We start from the raw sequence: 20,277 nt of genomic DNA on the forward strand, positions 1-20,277 counted from the left end.
CCAACTGTCAATTTTCTCTTTGCTAGCTTGCCAGGTGCAGCAATCTTCTCTGTTGGTCGGTCAGTCCTCTGTCTCTTTCTTTCAACTGAATTGGAAAGGGGTGCACCGATCCTGGAAGTAATGCAATACCAGGTCAATGCGTGGAGTGGACAGAGCAAGCTCCGATTCCAGCTCCCTGTTCTAAAAATCCATTTAATATATGGTCCCCAGATAGGGGACGTATCAGATATTAAACTGATAAGAACAGATACTACACTTGATCTTAGCCATAAGGCCGAGAAGCGATGGCAAGCGCTCGGCACCTGTTCTGGCGCCCTTCCGTGTTCACTGTGCACCGCTCAAGGTGTGCACCATGCTGCTGCAGCCCTATTTTGGTTTTTTTTTTGTTTTTTTTTCCTTTCCCTTAATGAAGTAGAAATCAATTAGCTTGTGCAGGTTTTCCCTACCTGCCACCAAAAGTGAAAAAAAAGAAAAGAAAAACTTTTGTGCAAGGCAAAGTGACATGTGCAAATGTTATCTTGTGACGCCAGCGGATTTTGCCGAATTTTGCGAATCTGCATAAACCACTCCCACCGTTTGACCACACCCATTCAAGTGTCCGGTCAAGTGCAAGTTCAGAAATAAATTTATGCCCAAAAATTTTAAAAGAATTCAATGCATTTAAAATTGAATAAAATGGCAGCAAATCAGACACTTTGCAGCAGTAATGTCATTTGCAATCAATCAATCAATCAATCAATCAAAGAAAATAATTAATGAAGTACCTTTCAGGTAGAGTCAGTCACAGCATCAGGCCACGTCCAACTGTCAATTTTCTCTTTGCTAGCTTGCCAGGTGCAGCAATCTTCTCTGTTGGTCGGTCAGTCCTCTGTCTCTTTCTTTCAACTGAATTGGAAAGGGGTGCACCGATCCTGGAAGTAATGCAATACCAGGTCAATGCGTGGAGTGGACAGAGCAAGCTCCGATTCCAGCTCCCTGTTCTAAAAATCCATTTAATATATGGTCCCCAGATAGGGGACGTATCAGATATTAAACTGATAAGAACAGATACTACACTTGATCTTAGCCATAAGGCCGAGAAGCGATGGCAAGCGCTCGGCACCTGTTCTGGCGCCCTTCCGTGTTCACTGTGCACCGCTCAAGGTGTGCACCATGCTGCTGCAGCCCTATTTTGGTTTTTTTTTTGTTTTTTTTTCCTTTCCCTTAATGAAGTAGAAATCAATTAGCTTGTGCAGGTTTTCCCTACCTGCCACCAAAAGTGAAAAAAAAGAAAAGAAAAACTTTTGTGCAAGGCAAAGTGACATGTGCAAATGTTATCTTGTGACGCCAGCGGATTTTGCCGAATTTTGCGAATCTGCATAAACCACTCCCACCGTTTGACCACACCCATTCAAGTGTCCGGTCAAGTGCAAGTTCAGAAATAAATTTATGCCCAAAAATTTTAAAAGAATTCAATGCATTTAAAATTGAATAAAATGGCAGCAAATCAGACACTTTGCAGCAGTAATGTCATTTGCAATCAATCAATCAATCAATCAATCAAAGAAAATAATTAATGAAGTACCTTTCAGGTAGAGTCAGTCACAGCATCAGGCCACGTCCAACTGTCAATTTTCTCTTTGCTAGCTTGCCAGGTGCAGCAATCTTCTCTGTTGGTCGGTCAGTCCTCTGTCTCTTTCTTTCAACTGAATTGGAAAGGGGTGCACCGATCCTGGAAGTAATGCAATACCAGGTCAATGCGTGGAGTGGACAGAGCAAGCTCCGATTCCAGCTCCCTGTTCTAAAAATCCATTTAATATATGGTCCCCAGATAGGGGACGTATCAGATATTAAACTGATAAGAACAGATACTACACTTGATCTTAGCCATAAGGCCGAGAAGCGATGGCAAGCGCTCGGCACCTGTTCTGGCGCCCTTCCGTGTTCACTGTGCACCGCTCAAGGTGTGCACCATGCTGCTGCAGCCCTATTTTGGTTTTTTTTTTGTTTTTTTTTCCTTTCCCTTAATGAAGTAGAAATCAATTAGCTTGTGCAGGTTTTCCCTACCTGCCACCAAAAGTGAAAAAAAAGAAAAGAAAAACTTTTGTGCAAGGCAAAGTGACATGTGCAAATGTTATCTTGTGACGCCAGCGGATTTTGCCGAATTTTGCGAATCTGCATAAACCACTCCCACCGTTTGACCACACCCATTCAAGTGTCCGGTCAAGTGCAAGTTCAGAAATAAATTTATGCCCAAAAATTTTAAAAGAATTCAATGCATTTAAAATTGAATAAAATGGCAGCAAATCAGACACTTTGCAGCAGTAATGTCATTTGCAATCAATCAATCAATCAATCAATCAAAGAAAATAATTAATGAAGTACCTTTCAGGTAGAGTCAGTCACAGCATCAGGCCACGTCCAACTGTCAATTTTCTCTTTGCTAGCTTGCCAGGTGCAGCAATCTTCTCTGTTGGTCGGTCAGTCCTCTGTCTCTTTCTTTCAACTGAATTGGAAAGGGGTGCACCGATCCTGGAAGTAATGCAATACCAGGTCAATGCGTGGAGTGGACAGAGCAAGCTCCGATTCCAGCTCCCTGTTCTAAAAATCCATTTAATATATGGTCCCCAGATAGGGGACGTATCAGATATTAAACTGATAAGAACAGATACTACACTTGATCTTAGCCATAAGGCCGAGAAGCGATGGCAAGCGCTCGGCACCTGTTCTGGCGCCCTTCCGTGTTCACTGTGCACCGCTCAAGGTGTGCACCATGCTGCTGCAGCCCTATTTTGGTTTTTTTTTTGTTTTTTTTTCCTTTCCCTTAATGAAGTAGAAATCAATTAGCTTGTGCAGGTTTTCCCTACCTGCCACCAAAAGTGAAAAAAAAGAAAAGAAAAACTTTTGTGCAAGGCAAAGTGACATGTGCAAATGTTATCTTGTGACGCCAGCGGATTTTGCCGAATTTTGCGAATCTGCATAAACCACTCCCACCGTTTGACCACACCCATTCAAGTGTCCGGTCAAGTGCAAGTTCAGAAATAAATTTATGCCCAAAAATTTTAAAAGAATTCAATGCATTTAAAATTGAATAAAATGGCAGCAAATCAGACACTTTGCAGCAGTAATGTCATTTGCAATCAATCAATCAATCAATCAATCAAAGAAAATAATTAATGAAGTACCTTTCAGGTAGAGTCAGTCACAGCATCAGGCCACGTCCAACTGTCAATTTTCTCTTTGCTAGCTTGCCAGGTGCAGCAATCTTCTCTGTTGGTCGGTCAGTCCTCTGTCTCTTTCTTTCAACTGAATTGGAAAGGGGTGCACCGATCCTGGAAGTAATGCAATACCAGGTCAATGCGTGGAGTGGACAGAGCAAGCTCCGATTCCAGCTCCCTGTTCTAAAAATCCATTTAATATATGGTCCCCAGATAGGGGACGTATCAGATATTAAACTGATAAGAACAGATACTACACTTGATCTTAGCCATAAGGCCGAGAAGCGATGGCAAGCGCTCGGCACCTGTTCTGGCGCCCTTCCGTGTTCACTGTGCACCGCTCAAGGTGTGCACCATGCTGCTGCAGCCCTATTTTGGTTTTTTTTTTGTTTTTTTTTCCTTTCCCTTAATGAAGTAGAAATCAATTAGCTTGTGCAGGTTTTCCCTACCTGCCACCAAAAGTGAAAAAAAAGAAAAGAAAAACTTTTGTGCAAGGCAAAGTGACATGTGCAAATGTTATCTTGTGACGCCAGCGGATTTTGCCGAATTTTGCGAATCTGCATAAACCACTCCCACCGTTTGACCACACCCATTCAAGTGTCCGGTCAAGTGCAAGTTCAGAAATAAATTTATGCCCAAAAATTTTAAAAGAATTCAATGCATTTAAAATTGAATAAAATGGCAGCAAATCAGACACTTTGCAGCAGTAATGTCATTTGCAATCAATCAATCAATCAATCAATCAAAGAAAATAATTAATGAAGTACCTTTCAGGTAGAGTCAGTCACAGCATCAGGCCACGTCCAACTGTCAATTTTCTCTTTGCTAGCTTGCCAGGTGCAGCAATCTTCTCTGTTGGTCGGTCAGTCCTCTGTCTCTTTCTTTCAACTGAATTGGAAAGGGGTGCACCGATCCTGGAAGTAATGCAATACCAGGTCAATGCGTGGAGTGGACAGAGCAAGCTCCGATTCCAGCTCCCTGTTCTAAAAATCCATTTAATATATGGTCCCCAGATAGGGGACGTATCAGATATTAAACTGATAAGAACAGATACTACACTTGATCTTAGCCATAAGGCCGAGAAGCGATGGCAAGCGCTCGGCACCTGTTCTGGCGCCCTTCCGTGTTCACTGTGCACCGCTCAAGGTGTGCACCATGCTGCTGCAGCCCTATTTTGGTTTTTTTTTTGTTTTTTTTTCCTTTCCCTTAATGAAGTAGAAATCAATTAGCTTGTGCAGGTTTTCCCTACCTGCCACCAAAAGTGAAAAAAAAGAAAAGAAAAACTTTTGTGCAAGGCAAAGTGACATGTGCAAATGTTATCTTGTGACGCCAGCGGATTTTGCCGAATTTTGCGAATCTGCATAAACCACTCCCACCGTTTGACCACACCCATTCAAGTGTCCGGTCAAGTGCAAGTTCAGAAATAAATTTATGCCCAAAAATTTTAAAAGAATTCAATGCATTTAAAATTGAATAAAATGGCAGCAAATCAGACACTTTGCAGCAGTAATGTCATTTGCAATCAATCAATCAATCAATCAATCAAAGAAAATAATTAATGAAGTACCTTTCAGGTAGAGTCAGTCACAGCATCAGGCCACGTCCAACTGTCAATTTTCTCTTTGCTAGCTTGCCAGGTGCAGCAATCTTCTCTGTTGGTCGGTCAGTCCTCTGTCTCTTTCTTTCAACTGAATTGGAAAGGGGTGCACCGATCCTGGAAGTAATGCAATACCAGGTCAATGCGTGGAGTGGACAGAGCAAGCTCCGATTCCAGCTCCCTGTTCTAAAAATCCATTTAATATATGGTCCCCAGATAGGGGACGTATCAGATATTAAACTGATAAGAACAGATACTACACTTGATCTTAGCCATAAGGCCGAGAAGCGATGGCAAGCGCTCGGCACCTGTTCTGGCGCCCTTCCGTGTTCACTGTGCACCGCTCAAGGTGTGCACCATGCTGCTGCAGCCCTATTTTGGTTTTTTTTTTGTTTTTTTTTCCTTTCCCTTAATGAAGTAGAAATCAATTAGCTTGTGCAGGTTTTCCCTACCTGCCACCAAAAGTGAAAAAAAAGAAAAGAAAAACTTTTGTGCAAGGCAAAGTGACATGTGCAAATGTTATCTTGTGACGCCAGCGGATTTTGCCGAATTTTGCGAATCTGCATAAACCACTCCCACCGTTTGACCACACCCATTCAAGTGTCCGGTCAAGTGCAAGTTCAGAAATAAATTTATGCCCAAAAATTTTAAAAGAATTCAATGCATTTAAAATTGAATAAAATGGCAGCAAATCAGACACTTTGCAGCAGTAATGTCATTTGCAATCAATCAATCAATCAATCAATCAAAGAAAATAATTAATGAAGTACCTTTCAGGTAGAGTCAGTCACAGCATCAGGCCACGTCCAACTGTCAATTTTCTCTTTGCTAGCTTGCCAGGTGCAGCAATCTTCTCTGTTGGTCGGTCAGTCCTCTGTCTCTTTCTTTCAACTGAATTGGAAAGGGGTGCACCGATCCTGGAAGTAATGCAATACCAGGTCAATGCGTGGAGTGGACAGAGCAAGCTCCGATTCCAGCTCCCTGTTCTAAAAATCCATTTAATATATGGTCCCCAGATAGGGGACGTATCAGATATTAAACTGATAAGAACAGATACGGTTTAACAATCGACTTTATTTATGAAACATAACATACATTATAAACCGTTTTTTTATACGAAAGTAGAAAAACAAAATAAAAACAGTTGAAATATACATATTTAACACAACATGATTCCAATCTTGGGAAACAAAAATAATTTGGCTTTGCCAAGATACAGAAAAACCAATAAGTATACAGCTGAAATTACAAAAATATATACGCTCCCATTTTTGGGAAAACCCATGATAATTAGCTAAATTTTTACAAAGAAATGTACAATTTGGAGTACGTATACCAATAACCTTATTCCAATAAATTGGAAGACAACTTTATTTACATTTAACCCTTTAGCGATTGACAAGTCATATCCCCACTGGGAAGATAACAAAAAAATTGACTTTTGTCGCATACTGTATTTTAGCAAGGGAAGTACATAATTAAAACAATTGGGAAGAACTTTATTTACTTTTAAACAAAACTATTTTTATACTTAACAAACCACATAACTTTATTTCCCCCACAAGAGAGAAAAGGGAACATAATTAATGACATAATTACTTAACTACACCAAGGCCTTTTAGTCCCAACCACTATCTTTAATAAAGTGGGCTAGACTGTAACTCATCTCTGGATTCCCATAGTAGAAAGTATCTTCAAAATAACCGCGGCTTCTTTCAGCCATATACTCTTCATCAGGCTTAAAGAGGTATCCCTTTTCTTGATATCTATAACTATACCCTACATAACCCCTTAGCATAGCAAAGGCATAGAGTACTAACCAATCCCCAAATGACAATTCTTTTTTCTCTCTTATATTATCCCATAACCAATCTGGGGCCTTCATTAGGCGAAGAGCCCCTTCCCTATCTTTTTCAAAGATTTCCTGGAAGTAAACTAAAGCATGAAAAAAACCCATCCCTCTTTTTTGCATTGTTACAGAGTACATTTTCAACCTCCACATAAATTCATACGGGGTCATCGGAGTCCCATTCTCATAGAACAGCTTGTCCGCATCATAACTAACGATGTCCGACTCACTAATAGCAGAGCCACACTCGCCAGCGTCATCGGATTCTGCATCCCACTCAGTCACATTCTCAACACTGTCAGTCAAACTTACATCACTCACAGACGCTTGCGTCCCCGGGCACAGCTCACCTCCGCCCTTACTCGCATCCTCAGACGCATCAGGCAGAGACCCGGCAGGAGACTCCCCACCAGGCTCCACCTCAGACACAAGCAGACATACATCATGACTTACAACCTCGCTTTCTCCCGGGGGCCGCTCACTCGCAGACAGATTACCCTCATCCACTCCCGAGCCGCAGTCACTCCCAGCAGGCGGGGTTTCACTCTCCGATGGAACTGAAAGAGAAACAATATTTTCAGAAGTAATGACATTTTCTGTAAAACAAAAAGTCTCAGTCTTTTTTCCAGGACCCACAGTAGGGGTCTGTAGCTCAGTCCCAGAACTTGAAGAAAACATAGCGTCTTCTTGGCTTGACTCCACTTTGGCAGAGGTCTTTTTATTTTTCAAACCTCCACCCTCCCAGTAGAGATAGCCAGAATGTCCAGCAATATTAATAAGTCCACTTAATAAACTTAAGTTTTTGTCCAGAATCCAGACAGAAAAGCGCCTCCTACCGTCCCAGTAGTTGGCTTTGTTCAACAACTTACGCTTGAAGCGCATCATTGAAGCGTACTGCAAAATATACTCCTGGATTACAGCTACCTCCACCAGGGGATCGTCCATGGCCACGATAAGACTCCTCCATCCACCATGAGCCGAGGATAGACAGACCACCTTCTCTCTGATTCCAGAAGCCGCTCCGGTGAACCACTCCAGGTAAGCCTCCAGGCACAGATGATCGTCCTTGAAGGTGACGTCATAGGATCCCCTGGTCCGGTTCCACTGCATGCACAAGATATCATCAGACTTGACTTTCAGGCAGTCACAAAGGATCCGGGAGACATAGCATTCGTCCCAGTCCTCCACTATGGCACCTTTCTGCAAAAAGAAGCGTAGACACGACCTCTTTAGTTTCAGGTCCATGATAACCGACAAGCGCAACAACCGGCCTGCAAACCTCAGTAGAGGCTCCAGTGATCGCTTCTCGTTGCCCCGGGACTAGGCCTCAAACCCTATAGCAGCATGTGCTTCCACCCAGGCTATAAACCTGGGTTTCCACACAAGGCCGAGTAGAGGGTACCCGGGGCACCTCCGGCTAAGACTCTTGGCAGCACACAGACACTAAACAGTTAGTATGCTACACTTGGTCTTAGCCATAAGGCCGAGAAGCGATGGCAAGCGCTCGGCACCTGTTCTGGCGCCCTTCCGTGTTCACTGTGCACCGCTCAAGGTGTGCACCATGCTGCTGCAGCCCTATTTTGGTTTTTTTTTTGTTTTTTTTTCCTTTCCCTTAATGAAGTAGAAATCAATTAGCTTGTGCAGGTTTTCCCTACCTGCCACCAAAAGTGAAAAAAAAGAAAAGAAAAACTTTTGTGCAAGGCAAAGTGACATGTGCAAATGTTATCTTGTGACGCCAGCGGATTTTGCCGAATTTTGCGAATCTGCATAAACCACTCCCACCGTTTGACCACACCCATTCAAGTGTCCGGTCAAGTGCAAGTTCAGAAATAAATTTATGCCCAAAAATTTTAAAAGAATTCAATGCATTTAAAATTGAATAAAATGGCAGCAAATCAGACACTTTGCAGCAGTAATGTCATTTGCAATCAATCAATCAATCAATCAATCAAAGAAAATAATTAATGAAGTACCTTTCAGGTAGAGTCAGTCACAGCATCAGGCCACGTCCAACTGTCAATTTTCTCTTTGCTAGCTTGCCAGGTGCAGCAATCTTCTCTGTTGGTCGGTCAGTCCTCTGTCTCTTTCTTTCAACTGAATTGGAAAGGGGTGCACCGATCCTGGAAGTAATGCAATACCAGGTCAATGCGTGGAGTGGACAGAGCAAGCTCCGATTCCAGCTCCCTGTTCTAAAAATCCATTTAATATATGGTCCCCAGATAGGGGACGTATCAGATATTAAACTGATAAGAACAGATACTACACTTGATCTTAGCCATAAGGCCGAGAAGCGATGGCAAGCGCTCGGCACCTGTTCTGGCGCCCTTCCGTGTTCACTGTGCACCGCTCAAGGTGTGCACCATGCTGCTGCAGCCCTATTTTGGTTTTTTTTTTGTTTTTTTTTCCTTTCCCTTAATGAAGTAGAAATCAATTAGCTTGTGCAGGTTTTCCCTACCTGCCACCAAAAGTGAAAAAAAAGAAAAGAAAAACTTTTGTGCAAGGCAAAGTGACATGTGCAAATGTTATCTTGTGACGCCAGCGGATTTTGCCGAATTTTGCGAATCTGCATAAACCACTCCCACCGTTTGACCACACCCATTCAAGTGTCCGGTCAAGTGCAAGTTCAGAAATAAATTTATGCCCAAAAATTTTAAAAGAATTCAATGCATTTAAAATTGAATAAAATGGCAGCAAATCAGACACTTTGCAGCAGTAATGTCATTTGCAATCAATCAATCAATCAATCAATCAAAGAAAATAATTAATGAAGTACCTTTCAGGTAGAGTCAGTCACAGCATCAGGCCACGTCCAACTGTCAATTTTCTCTTTGCTAGCTTGCCAGGTGCAGCAATCTTCTCTGTTGGTCGGTCAGTCCTCTGTCTCTTTCTTTCAACTGAATTGGAAAGGGGTGCACCGATCCTGGAAGTAATGCAATACCAGGTCAATGCGTGGAGTGGACAGAGCAAGCTCCGATTCCAGCTCCCTGTTCTAAAAATCCATTTAATATATGGTCCCCAGATAGGGGACGTATCAGATATTAAACTGATAAGAACAGATTTTTTTGATTTACTAGCCACTAAGGGCCATTTTTATTAAGCAAAAAAGTCAAGTAACATACATTTTTATGATTATTCATGTATACAAATAATCACATAATTTAGCATAAAATAACATAAATATACAAGTTTACACGTCTCAGTCACAGAAATGCATAAAATATCATATCACAGTTCATTAAAAGATTCCGACTCGGTACATAAGTTGGACACATGGTGACGTCAAGTAGCTGTTCTCCACTCCTCATAATGCCATAATTTTATTGCAGGAGCGTTCTGTTTTTTGTCTAAAACATAATATAAATACATTCCACTAAAACACAGATTTAAAACGTCGCGTGTAGTTAAAAGTTCATGTTTAAAGACTAAAATGTTTCTCGCCGCCCAGAGTGCGCCCTTTGCTGTGTTGATGGCCTTCCACGCCGTCGCCTGATGTCTTTGGGAGGGGCATCTGAATAGTCCATATAAAATAGTTTCAGGGGTTAAAATCTGGAGGTCCGCCATCTTCTTTAAAAGTGGAAAAAACAGCTTCCAGAAATCTTGCGCGAAACTGCAGTCCCAAAGGAGGTGTTGTATTGTTTCATCTCTCCTACATCCAGTCCTGGGACAGACGGCGGACCTCGCATAGCCCCTCCGGTATTGGAACGCCCGGCATGGAAGGCACATCTGGGCGCAACTCCAGGCGAGGTCTCTCTGTGGGTTAAAAAGATAAGAAGCGTTAATTAAAATCCACGCGGTTTTGCTCTTTTGCTCACTGAGGTTACCAATCTTACACACGACCTCTTTGCTTTTAAAATCTGCGATTAACTTTTTGCTATTCTTAAGAAGTTCAACACTCTTACTTTTTAAGTCATATAAAAACACAATTTTTTCTATTATCACATAGTGCGGGACTAATTTAAAAGAGTAAGGGGCTGTTAAAACGATATCGAACCACTTAAATCTCCGCATAAAAAAACCTAGATAGTAACGAGTAAAATATGACCAATGGTTGTTTTTAAAAAGAGTGTTAAAAACGTAGCAAAAATATTTTAATAAAAGGAATCTGCTAAAATCGGGAAAATCCCTCCCCCCGTTCTTTTTGGACTTCATTACTTCACTTCGTTTTAATTTCTCCATAGGGGAGTTCCAAAAGAACGTGTAACAGTTTTTCGTGATTTTTTTAAGCATATTTGTGGGGGGAGGGAACACCATGCTTAAATAGAGTAAAATCGGTAAAATAATCATCTTTAAAACCAGCACTTTACCCTCCATGGACAGATTCCTCAATTTCCAGAGACACAGCTTAGCATTTACCTTGTCCGCCACCATGTTCCAACTTGTCACGCCATTATTAGACTCACTGAAAGAAATGCCTAAAATGGTTATTGACTCTAAAACTGGGACGGGTACATCTTTAAAATCCATTCCTCTCCCAATTTCTAAAACAGAGCTCTTGTTAAAATTAACCTTAAAACCAGAGGCACAGCAATAAAACTCGATTTGTCTTAATGTTTTTAAAAGCGAAGGGGTGTCCCTGCATAAAATCGCGACGTCGTCCATGTACCCCACTGCTTTAGCCTCGACCCCCGCCCCCCCTGGGAGGGGGACGCCATGGATCTGCTTGTCTTTGCGTATTACACTTAAAAGAGGCTCTAACGCACAAATAAAAAGCAGTGGGGACAAGGGACACCCCTGTTTTACCCCTGATTCTAAAAAAAATTCCTCTGTTTTAAAACCATTGATTAAAACTTGGCTAGTACAACAGTCATAAAAAGCCCGTAGCGATAATAAAAAACCTTCAGGTATGCCCATCTTCTCTAAAACCTTAAACAAATAAAAATGCGACACTCTGTCGAAGGCTTTTTCAAAGTCTATGGAAAGTATTGCCAAATGACCTCTGCGGCTCTTAGTATCCTCTATCACGTCCTTTATTAAATTAAGGTTCTCCCAGATGTTGCGCCCCGGGATTGCACATACCTGGTTTCCGTGAATTATTTTAGCGGCGATGTTTTTGAGGCGGGTAGCACACAGCTTAGCCATGATTTTATAATCCGTGTTTAGGAGTGTGATTGGCCTCCAATTTTTTAAATCACTTTTTTCTCCTTTTTTATATATCAAAGTTACCACACCTCTTTTCCAGGACCCCGGGATCTGCTTGGATCTAAAAACCTCTAAAAACAAAGTAAAAAGGTCATCCTTTAAAACTTCATAAAACTTTACATAAAATTCGACAGGCATACCATCCAGTCCGGGCACCTTCCCCGTCTTAAAACTTTTAATAGCGTCTAAAATTTCCCTCTCATTGGGCTCTCGGGATAAAAAGTTTTGTGAGACGGGGTCTAAAACTGCTGTAATTTCTTTCAGTGAGTCATCTAAAAAAGACTGATCCACGGGCTTAGCACTAAAAAGGTTAGAATAAAAACCATGTACCTTTTTTAAAATATTTTGGATATTAGATTCACCATCAATTTCTGAGATGCACTCTTTTTTACCGTTTGCCTTTTTAAAAAAATATCTGGAACACGTTTCATTTTGTTCTATGTGCTTAATACGGGAGCGGAAGATAATCTCCTTTCCTTTCTTTTCCAGACATTTTCTAATTTCTTCCTTCAGAATTAAAATCTCGTGTTCCATATCAAGGCCATGGTTTTTAAAATAGTAAAAGGTCTGCAAGCGGGTGTTTAAATTGTCATAAAAAGCCCTGTTTTCCTTTGCGATCTTTTTTCCCCATTTGATAAAAAACTTACGAATTTTCTTTTTTGTGTCTTCCCACCAGGCTACGATGGAGGACTGGGGATTTCTTTGCCGCCTGCAGACCGCATAAAACCTTTTAAAATCTTCTGCCACCCGTGGATCGTCTAGCAGGGAAACATTCAATTTCCAAGACCTAAAACCTCTAAAATGATTATTATTAAGATTCACAGTAAAACATATCATTTTATGGTCAGAAAAAACATTGGCTAAAACCTCGCAACTAGATGGCAGTACGTCCTCAGAGCATAAAACAAAATCGATTCTAGAACTACAGGTTGCGTTGCTCCAGGTGGCGCCGGCTTCCTCCGGTATGCCCCTGTTACAAGTTTTGTACACGTCTGTTAAATTATTGTCAATGATTATGTTTTTGAGCATACCGGAGGTTTTATCATAGTTGCGACTATTGCTGCTTGTCAGCCGGCGCTCACCCTTGAGGACGGTGTTAAAATCCCCGGCAAGGATGAGGGGTTCAGCAGAATTTATATGCAGTTGTAATACCTCCATCATCCTTGCCCTGTCGTCTCTGTTGGGGGAAGCATAAAAATTTAAAAACTGCCATCTAGTGCCGTCAATAAAAGCTTTAACCAATAAAATCCTACCAGGTAAAATTTCTTGGATAAAATCAATTTGAATGTTTCCCCTAAAAAGAATGGCGACCCCGGCGGATCCGGGCTCGTTAGACCCGGACCACGCAGACGAACCATAGATCCAGTCTCTTTCGTAGATTTCGTAGTTTGAACGGTGGGGGATGCTGCACTCCTGCAGGAAAAACACTGATGCCGATAAAAGTGAAAGATAATTCATTAAAGCCGCACGCCTCCTTCTGCTGCTGGCGCTCCTTATATTTAGTGTAATGCCCTTCAGGACTGCCATGAGGAGAGAAGGAGAGGTTATAGTTCACACGAAAAAAACAACGATACTTCATCCCAAGGAAGACTTCCTGGTTTCTGTATGCTAATCTTCTGACCCACCAGCCCGCCTCACTATCTGGCAATCTTCCCCACTCAGGTCAGACCTGGGGGAAAAGGAGAGGGAGCTAGCATCGTCAAAACCGCAGATAACCCCGCTACGGGATCTCGCGTCAATGTTTGGCCACAGGTCCGTTAGGGCCTCCAGGGACTGGGCATTCAGATCCATTTCGTATGGGTCAGGTGGTCTACCCGGGGACCCCCCTTCCTCCCTCGGGCTTTCACCCGGCTGATATACGGGAGGGGGGGGCTGCGCACATGGCGGTGTGTTTACCATTTCATATAGGTCAGGGACAGCATCACCCGGGGCGGGCACACCAGTCTCGACCGACACGCCCACTCCCCTGGGCGACACCACCCCTTCCTCCCCGTATTGGAACATAGGATCTCTGAGAATGCCCATACCTATCCCTCTCTTTGACCCGGACTTGGACCCTGAGTCAGGCGCTGGCTGGCTTTCCGACCTCTTAGGCCCACTGCCACTATGGGTCTTCCCAGCACCCCTAGTACCCTGCGAGGCAGACTTTTTAAGTTTTTTTGGCCCCAGGTCTACAGCTTCGCCCTCCTCAAATACAATCCTGGTCCCTACCCTCGGGGTATCTGCAATGACCATGCTCACCAACTCAGCAGACTCTGTTCCAGCAGTCTCCATTTGCTCCCCCTCCTGGCGGGCCGGCGGGGTCTCCGGGGGATCAGGCGGTACCTCTGGGGGGGCCGGGGGCACCTCTGGTTCTTCACCTGTGGTCTCCATTGGTGACTCTTCCTTCCTCTCCTCCTCCTTTTCCTCTCCCTCCGGGCCAGGCTCAGCTGACGTGTCATCTCCGGCACATTTGTTGTGGGGGCATTCCCTGTACAGGTGTCCCACCTGCTGGCAGAAATTGCAGCGCCTGTCGCTTTTACAGTTCTTCATCTGGTGGTCAGTGCCGCCGCAATTTCGACAGGTAACATTGCAGCTTTCTTTGGTGTGGCCGTACTTCCCACAGCTCCTGCAGAAGGGCTGCATCCCCTTATAAAAGAGGTCGCCATTCACCGTACCGAGTCGGAACCGGGCGGGTGGGAGTAGTGGTCGTCCATCCTCGCCCATCTTTAAGTTGACTGAGAACCGCCACTTGACGCACCATATGCCGCATTCATTGTCGACGGATCCAAGGAATTCCACGTCTAGAAAAAAGAATTTAACAAACCTTATTACTACATCATCAGGCACTAATGGGGAGTACATTTTAAGAGTTAGTATGGTTCTCTCGCCATGGTGCAGTAGCACATCAACGCCCATATCAGCTAGTTTCTGGCGGTGTAAACGGGCCATGCCTAAGGCAGTTTTGTAATGTTCTGGGCCATTAAAAGTAATGTCATAGTCCCCTCTTTTCTGGTAGTCCTGCATGGCCAGGACATTACGCCTATGTACTTGGAGGACGCCCTCCAACACCTTTTCTACCACAAAAACAACTGGACGGCCTCCAGTCTCAGCTCCACTGAGGTGGATCCTCAGGGAATTTGGGATGCGGACATATTCAGGCACTTGTTTAAAAGGCCTGTCCATGTCCGCAACCGGTTACCGCAACCAACGCAACAAAATGTTTCTCTTTAGCCACTAAGGACTCAAAAGAGAGCTCACTGGGGGATCCCTCCTCGTTCCTCTCAGGACTAATCCTCCCCCCCTATAGCAGCAGGTGGGTGAAGTCCGGGCAATGAACCCGGACGATCCCACCAGGCCGAGGGGGAGGGTACCTAAGAGGGCCTGTCGCACTGACTTGGACCAAATAACTTGCCACTGAACAGACAAATCACTTGATCTTTGCCAGAAGGCCGAGAAGCGATGGCAAGCGCTCGGCACCTGTTCTGGCGCCCTTCCGTGTTCACTGTGCACCGCTCAAGGTGTGCACCATGCTGCTGCAGCCCTATTTTGGTTTTTTTTTTGTTTTTTTTTCCTTTCCCTTAATGAAGTAGAAATCAATTAGCTTGTGCAGGTTTTCCCTACCTGCCACCAAAAGTGAAAAAAAAGAAAAGAAAAACTTTTGTGCAAGGCAAAGTGACATGTGCAAATGTTATCTTGTGACGCCAGCGGATTTTGCCGAATTTTGCGAATCTGCATAAACCACTCCCACCGTTTGACCACACCCATTCAAGTGTCCGGTCAAGTGCAAGTTCAGAAATAAATTTATGCCCAAAAATTTTAAAAGAATTCAATGCATTTAAAATTGAATAAAATGGCAGCAAATCAGACACTTTGCAGCAGTAATGTCATTTGCAATCAATCAATCAATCAATCAATCAAAGAAAATAATTAATGAAGTACCTTTCAGGTAGAGTCAGTCACAGCATCAGGCCACGTCCAACTGTCAATTTTCTCTTTGCTAGCTTGCCAGGTGCAGCAATCTTCTCTGTTGGTCGGTCAGTCCTCTGTCTCTTTCTTTCAACTGAATTGGAAAGGGGTGCACCGATCCTGGAAGTAATGCAATACCAGGTCAATGCGTGGAGTGGACAGAGCAAGCTCCGATTCCAGCTCCCTGTTCTAAAAATCCATTTAATATATGGTCCCCAGATAGGGGACGTATCAGATATTAAACTGATAAGAACAGATTTTTTAATTTTTTATTAAAAGTATTCACGATACACAGTTTGTAAATAAAGAAACAGCAAACCACTGTACAAAACTTTGGAAAAATAACATATGTCATGAAAGTCAAATACTTCAGTTAAACATTAAATTCCATGTTTTAAACCTCCACACCTTATTGGCTTTATTATGTCCCAGTTTTTTGCAGTCATTCAAATAGTAAACATACATATCGGCTAGTGCCATTCTTATACACTCTTTTTCGCTAATGTAGTCCTTTTTGTACACAAGAATATTGCGGCACTTCCACAAGGACAGTTTAAGACAGTTTATGAGCGTCCACATCACTCTTTGGTTCTCATTGCTCAGTCCAGTACTTAGTCCATAGAGAACCACGTCATGGTCTAGAGTGCGCAACCCTGTCAAAAACTTCAAAAGTTCACCAATGCTCTGCCAAACGGATCTGGAGAAGTGACAATTCCAGAATAAATGCAAAACCGTTTCGCTCTGTCCGCAAGATAGTCTGGGACACAGAGAGGTATTGCTCCTACGCCGTGCATGTTGAAAAGCCCGCACTGGCATTGCCTCATGTACTGCTAACCAGGCTAAGTCCCGCAACTCATGTCCCAGGTAAGTCTCATGCACGTTTTCCCAAATTTTTTGACTCCGCTGGTATGAAAAGTTTTTAACCGGCTCCAAGGTTTCCTGCTTGTCCAGGACTGTCCAGATCTTTTTTGGGACACTTAATATGGATTCCTCCAGGTCTTTCAGGCCGTAAGTATGGATTGTTCTTTCCAGCTCATCGTACCATCTGGGACGCGACATGGCTGTCGGGGTTGACAAAGGGATTTTAAGCCATCCGTACTTTCTGAAGATGGTTCCGGCTCCGTACTTAAGAAAAAGACTCCAATCGGATTTTGTTTGTAAGCTTCTAAAACAAAGAGAGAAGTAGTTAATGCTGAGTATTTTTCTTACATTTGGTAGTCCACGGCCTCCTTTTTTTCGCCCTTTATAGCATTTTTCACGTCCGACTTTTTCGTGGCTGGAGCTCCAGAAAAATTTGCATATGGTCCTCTGCAGAGTTTTTAGGATGCCTGCTGGAGGGAAGAATACTGTATTTATATATAGAAGAATCGGTATCAATACAGATTTTATCACGAGCAGTTTGCCTTCCATGGACAACTTTCTCATTTGCCAGAAAGTGACTTTTTTCTCTATTTTCTCCCTGGCCAGTTGCCAGCTCTCTTCACCATTATTCTCCGCATTGAAGATCACCCCTAGGATTTTAACCTTCTCACCTTGGATCTTTAGATTCGGTATGGTGACATTGCTCCAATCCCCTATGGTAAAGCATTCGGACTTGGTTAAGTTTAGTTTGAAGCCAGAGGCCTGACAGAAGCATTCAGTTAAGAAAAGCGCTCTCCTAAGTGATGGTTCAGACTCGCAAAAAATGGTGACGTCATCCATGTACGCTTTTACCTTATTCTGCGCACCGCCACCACCAGGCAGCGGCGTCCCCCTCATCACCTTATCGGCTCTCAGCGTTGTTAAAAAAGGCTCAATGGCGCACACGAAGAGGATCGGGGACAGAGGACATCCCTGCTTCACACCAGATCTTAGAGTTACTGGTCCTGAAAGATAACCATTTATAATGATTTTACTGTATGCATTTTCGTACAATAAGGCGACCCTTTTAGTGAACTGGTCAGGGAAGCCCATTTCCGCCAGTACTCTCCATAAGAAAGCATGGGACACTCGATCAAAGGCTTTCATAAAGTCGAGATTCAGTAGAGCTACTTTTTGCTTTCTTTCGAGCGTGTACCAGATTGCATCTCTGGTTACGTTTAAATTTGCATAAATCCCCCTTCTTGGTACTGCACAGACTTGGTCTGTGTGTATTGTTTTTTCCAGTACACTCTTAACACGGTTCACCAGGATTTTTGCATACACTTTGTAGTCTGAGTTAAGAAGTGTTATAGGTCTCCAATTCTCTAAATGTTCTCTATTACCTTTTTTGTGCAATAAGACTACAGCACCTTCCCTCCAGGTCCCAGGCAATGCCTGCGCTTCCATGGCCTCTGAAAAAACACAAAATAAGTCCTCTTTTAAGGCGTCATAGAACTCAAGATAAAAATCAATAGGGAGACCGTCAGTCCCTGGCGTCTTTCCAGGTTTTAAACTTTTTATAGCGTAAGTCATTTCCTGCGGTGTAAGTTTACTTAATAAGATTGGGTGTTCTTCCTCTGTAAGCTTCATTTTGATAGTTTTTAAAACATCTTTTAGGAAAAACTGGTCTATCTGCTTGGTGTCAAAGAGATTTTGATAATATTCCCTCGCCTTCTTCAATATGCCCTCCAGGTCGCATGCTCCTTCTAATTTTTCTATGGGTACCTTTTTTTCTTGTTGTTTTTTAAAGAAAAAGCGGGTGCATTTTTCATTTTCCTCCAAATTTTCAACCTTTGCTGAAAAGATAATCTCCTTCCCCCTCTCTTCAATGGCAGTCTGTATGTGTTTCTTTACAGATTTTATCACCTCCTCCATTTCTACTCCAGCGTTCTGTAATTGTGTTGCTGTTTGCAGCTGTAACAACAGATTTTTATATTTTTCTTTTTTTTTCCTGGCTACTGCTCTCCCCATACGGCAAAAAAAGTTTTTTATACGACTTTTAGCATACTCCCACCATATCAGGCTAGTTTTGAAAAATCTCTTTTTATACTGCAGGTTTCTATAAAAAAGCAGAAATTTTTTACCAACTTCTTCTTCTTTTAACAGAGATACGTTCAGGCGCCAAATTCCTCTGCCCTTCTGCGGTATGTTGGCGGGAATCTCTACAGTCAGCATCCTGTGATCAGAAAAGGGTACATCCTCCAAAAACATATCAATCAGGCACAGTGCATTAGGTACGAGAAAAAAATCAATGCGAGATTTATACTTTCTGTTGCTCCATGTATATCCCGGATCATGCCCCTTCAGGGACCTCCAAACATCTTTTAGGTCACAATCGGATATTATGTTTTCTAGTTCTCGCCTGGAGCGATCATACCTTGGATTTTCAGCACCTCCTTCTCGATTTTCGGCCAGACGGATGCAATTGAAGTCACCTCCTATCACAGTAAGGAAAGGCCCAGGTATGTAATGTTTCAGGATGTGTAATATCTCAGCTCTTTCTTCCGCACCTGTAGGTGCATAGAAATTGATAAGACGTACAGTGACGTTCCTCACTTTCGCCGTTACCAGCAAGATTCTCCCGGATACTATCTCCTGGAAGGAAATCAACTCATGTTCTGGACTCCCCGCAAGTACTGCGATTCCGGAATTTTTATTCGAGTCGTCACCCGACCAAATGGAAAATCCTGTTGCCCATTCTGAGCGTAAAGAAGCATAATTAATTTCGTGTTTCAAACCACATTCTTGTAAAAAATAAAAATCAGCGACGTTATGTTTACAGAAGTCAAAAAAAGCGGCCCTTTTGTAAGTGCCCTTTATTCCCCTTACATTAAGGGATTTTATAATTATTGCAGCCATACCCTCTCTTTAAGTCGGGTCGATGTCCGAAACATTTTGGCTTCCCCGTTCCGAGTCGGATGTGGCTACATCTATGCCAATCAGACGCGCCCCCAATGGCGTTGGTTCCACCATTCTTCGCAACCCTTCAATCCGCTGCCTTTTCACGCCCTGCAGGTTTTCAGGCTGAACCGTGGCTTCCACCACATCCTCCAGGTCAGAGCCTTCCTCCAGAGATTCCTCCCCAGATTCTGGCCCTATACCCGTTAGAAGGGTTTCTTCCACGATTTGCACAGTTTGCACGGTTTGCGCAGTTTGTGCTGCATACACATCAGGTTCATCTGCCCAGACTGATATATGTGGGTCACCTCCTATCTCCATTTGTAACTCAGGGAGAGGGAAAACATCAGTTACCTGCATCCCAGAAGCCTTCGGTTCTTCAACAATCGGGAATAATGGGCTGGGCGTCGCCCTGCTTGTGCCTCTGCCAGAGGCTACTTCGGGTGTGGCTCTCTTTGTTGCGGGTCTAGGCATCAAGATTTCAGCTTTGTCTTTACCTTTTCCTCCTGGAAATGCAGTTTCTGTCTGGGGCGCACTTCTTGTAGCCACAATCCGCTCACCTCCTGGGCCTGGTCCTTTGGCTGCATCTGCATAAGACTTCCCACCTCTTCCGGCCCTGTTTGGGCACTCCCTGTATGTATGGCCAAAACTGAGACATATATGACACAGTACTTCATTTACACAGTTAACTGCTGCATGTCCAGGTTGAAGACACTTCACACATATTTCAGGGTTCTCACATTTCTCTG

General features: G+C 43.2%; 9 non-coding genes and 2 pseudogenes across 9 annotated transcripts; all 11 read right to left on the bottom strand.

The window, feature by feature from the left end:
- Nucleotides 1–95: 95 nt before the first annotated feature.
- Nucleotides 96–286, bottom strand: LOC142186943 (U2 spliceosomal RNA). Its single transcript, XR_012712406.1, has one exon. It is a non-coding gene; the product is annotated as a U2 spliceosomal RNA (small nuclear RNA).
- Nucleotides 287–895: 609 nt separating this feature from the next.
- Nucleotides 896–1,086, bottom strand: LOC142186944 (U2 spliceosomal RNA). The gene has a single exon (XR_012712407.1). It is a non-coding gene; the product is annotated as a U2 spliceosomal RNA (small nuclear RNA).
- Nucleotides 1,087–1,695: 609 nt separating this feature from the next.
- On the bottom strand, nt 1,696–1,886 carry LOC142186945 (U2 spliceosomal RNA). The gene has a single exon (XR_012712408.1). It is a non-coding gene; the product is annotated as a U2 spliceosomal RNA (small nuclear RNA).
- A 609-nt stretch (nt 1,887–2,495) lies between these two features.
- On the bottom strand, nt 2,496–2,686 carry LOC142186946 (U2 spliceosomal RNA). The gene has a single exon (XR_012712409.1). It is a non-coding gene; the product is annotated as a U2 spliceosomal RNA (small nuclear RNA).
- A 609-nt stretch (nt 2,687–3,295) lies between these two features.
- Nucleotides 3,296–3,486, bottom strand: LOC142186947 (U2 spliceosomal RNA). The gene has a single exon (XR_012712410.1). It is a non-coding gene; the product is annotated as a U2 spliceosomal RNA (small nuclear RNA).
- A 609-nt stretch (nt 3,487–4,095) lies between these two features.
- On the bottom strand, nt 4,096–4,286 carry LOC142186948 (U2 spliceosomal RNA). Its single transcript, XR_012712411.1, has one exon. It is a non-coding gene; the product is annotated as a U2 spliceosomal RNA (small nuclear RNA).
- Nucleotides 4,287–4,895: 609 nt separating this feature from the next.
- LOC142186949 (U2 spliceosomal RNA) lies at nt 4,896–5,086 on the bottom strand. The gene has a single exon (XR_012712412.1). It is a non-coding gene; the product is annotated as a U2 spliceosomal RNA (small nuclear RNA).
- A 609-nt stretch (nt 5,087–5,695) lies between these two features.
- On the bottom strand, nt 5,696–5,891 carry LOC142186901 (U2 spliceosomal RNA). Its single transcript, XR_012712379.1, has one exon. It is a non-coding gene; the product is annotated as a U2 spliceosomal RNA (small nuclear RNA).
- A 2,856-nt stretch (nt 5,892–8,747) lies between these two features.
- LOC142186950 (U2 spliceosomal RNA) lies at nt 8,748–8,938 on the bottom strand. Its single transcript, XR_012712413.1, has one exon. It is a non-coding gene; the product is annotated as a U2 spliceosomal RNA (small nuclear RNA).
- A 609-nt stretch (nt 8,939–9,547) lies between these two features.
- LOC142186877 (U2 spliceosomal RNA) lies at nt 9,548–9,753 on the bottom strand (annotated as a pseudogene).
- Nucleotides 9,754–15,834: 6,081 nt separating this feature from the next.
- On the bottom strand, nt 15,835–16,012 carry LOC142186884 (U2 spliceosomal RNA; annotated as a pseudogene).
- Nucleotides 16,013–20,277: the final 4,265 nt, after the last annotated feature.

Source organism: Leptodactylus fuscus, unplaced genomic scaffold, assembly GCF_031893055.1.
Source record: "Leptodactylus fuscus isolate aLepFus1 unplaced genomic scaffold, aLepFus1.hap2 HAP2_SCAFFOLD_123, whole genome shotgun sequence".
In the NCBI taxonomy this organism is placed as follows: Eukaryota; Metazoa; Chordata; class Amphibia; order Anura; family Leptodactylidae; genus Leptodactylus; species Leptodactylus fuscus.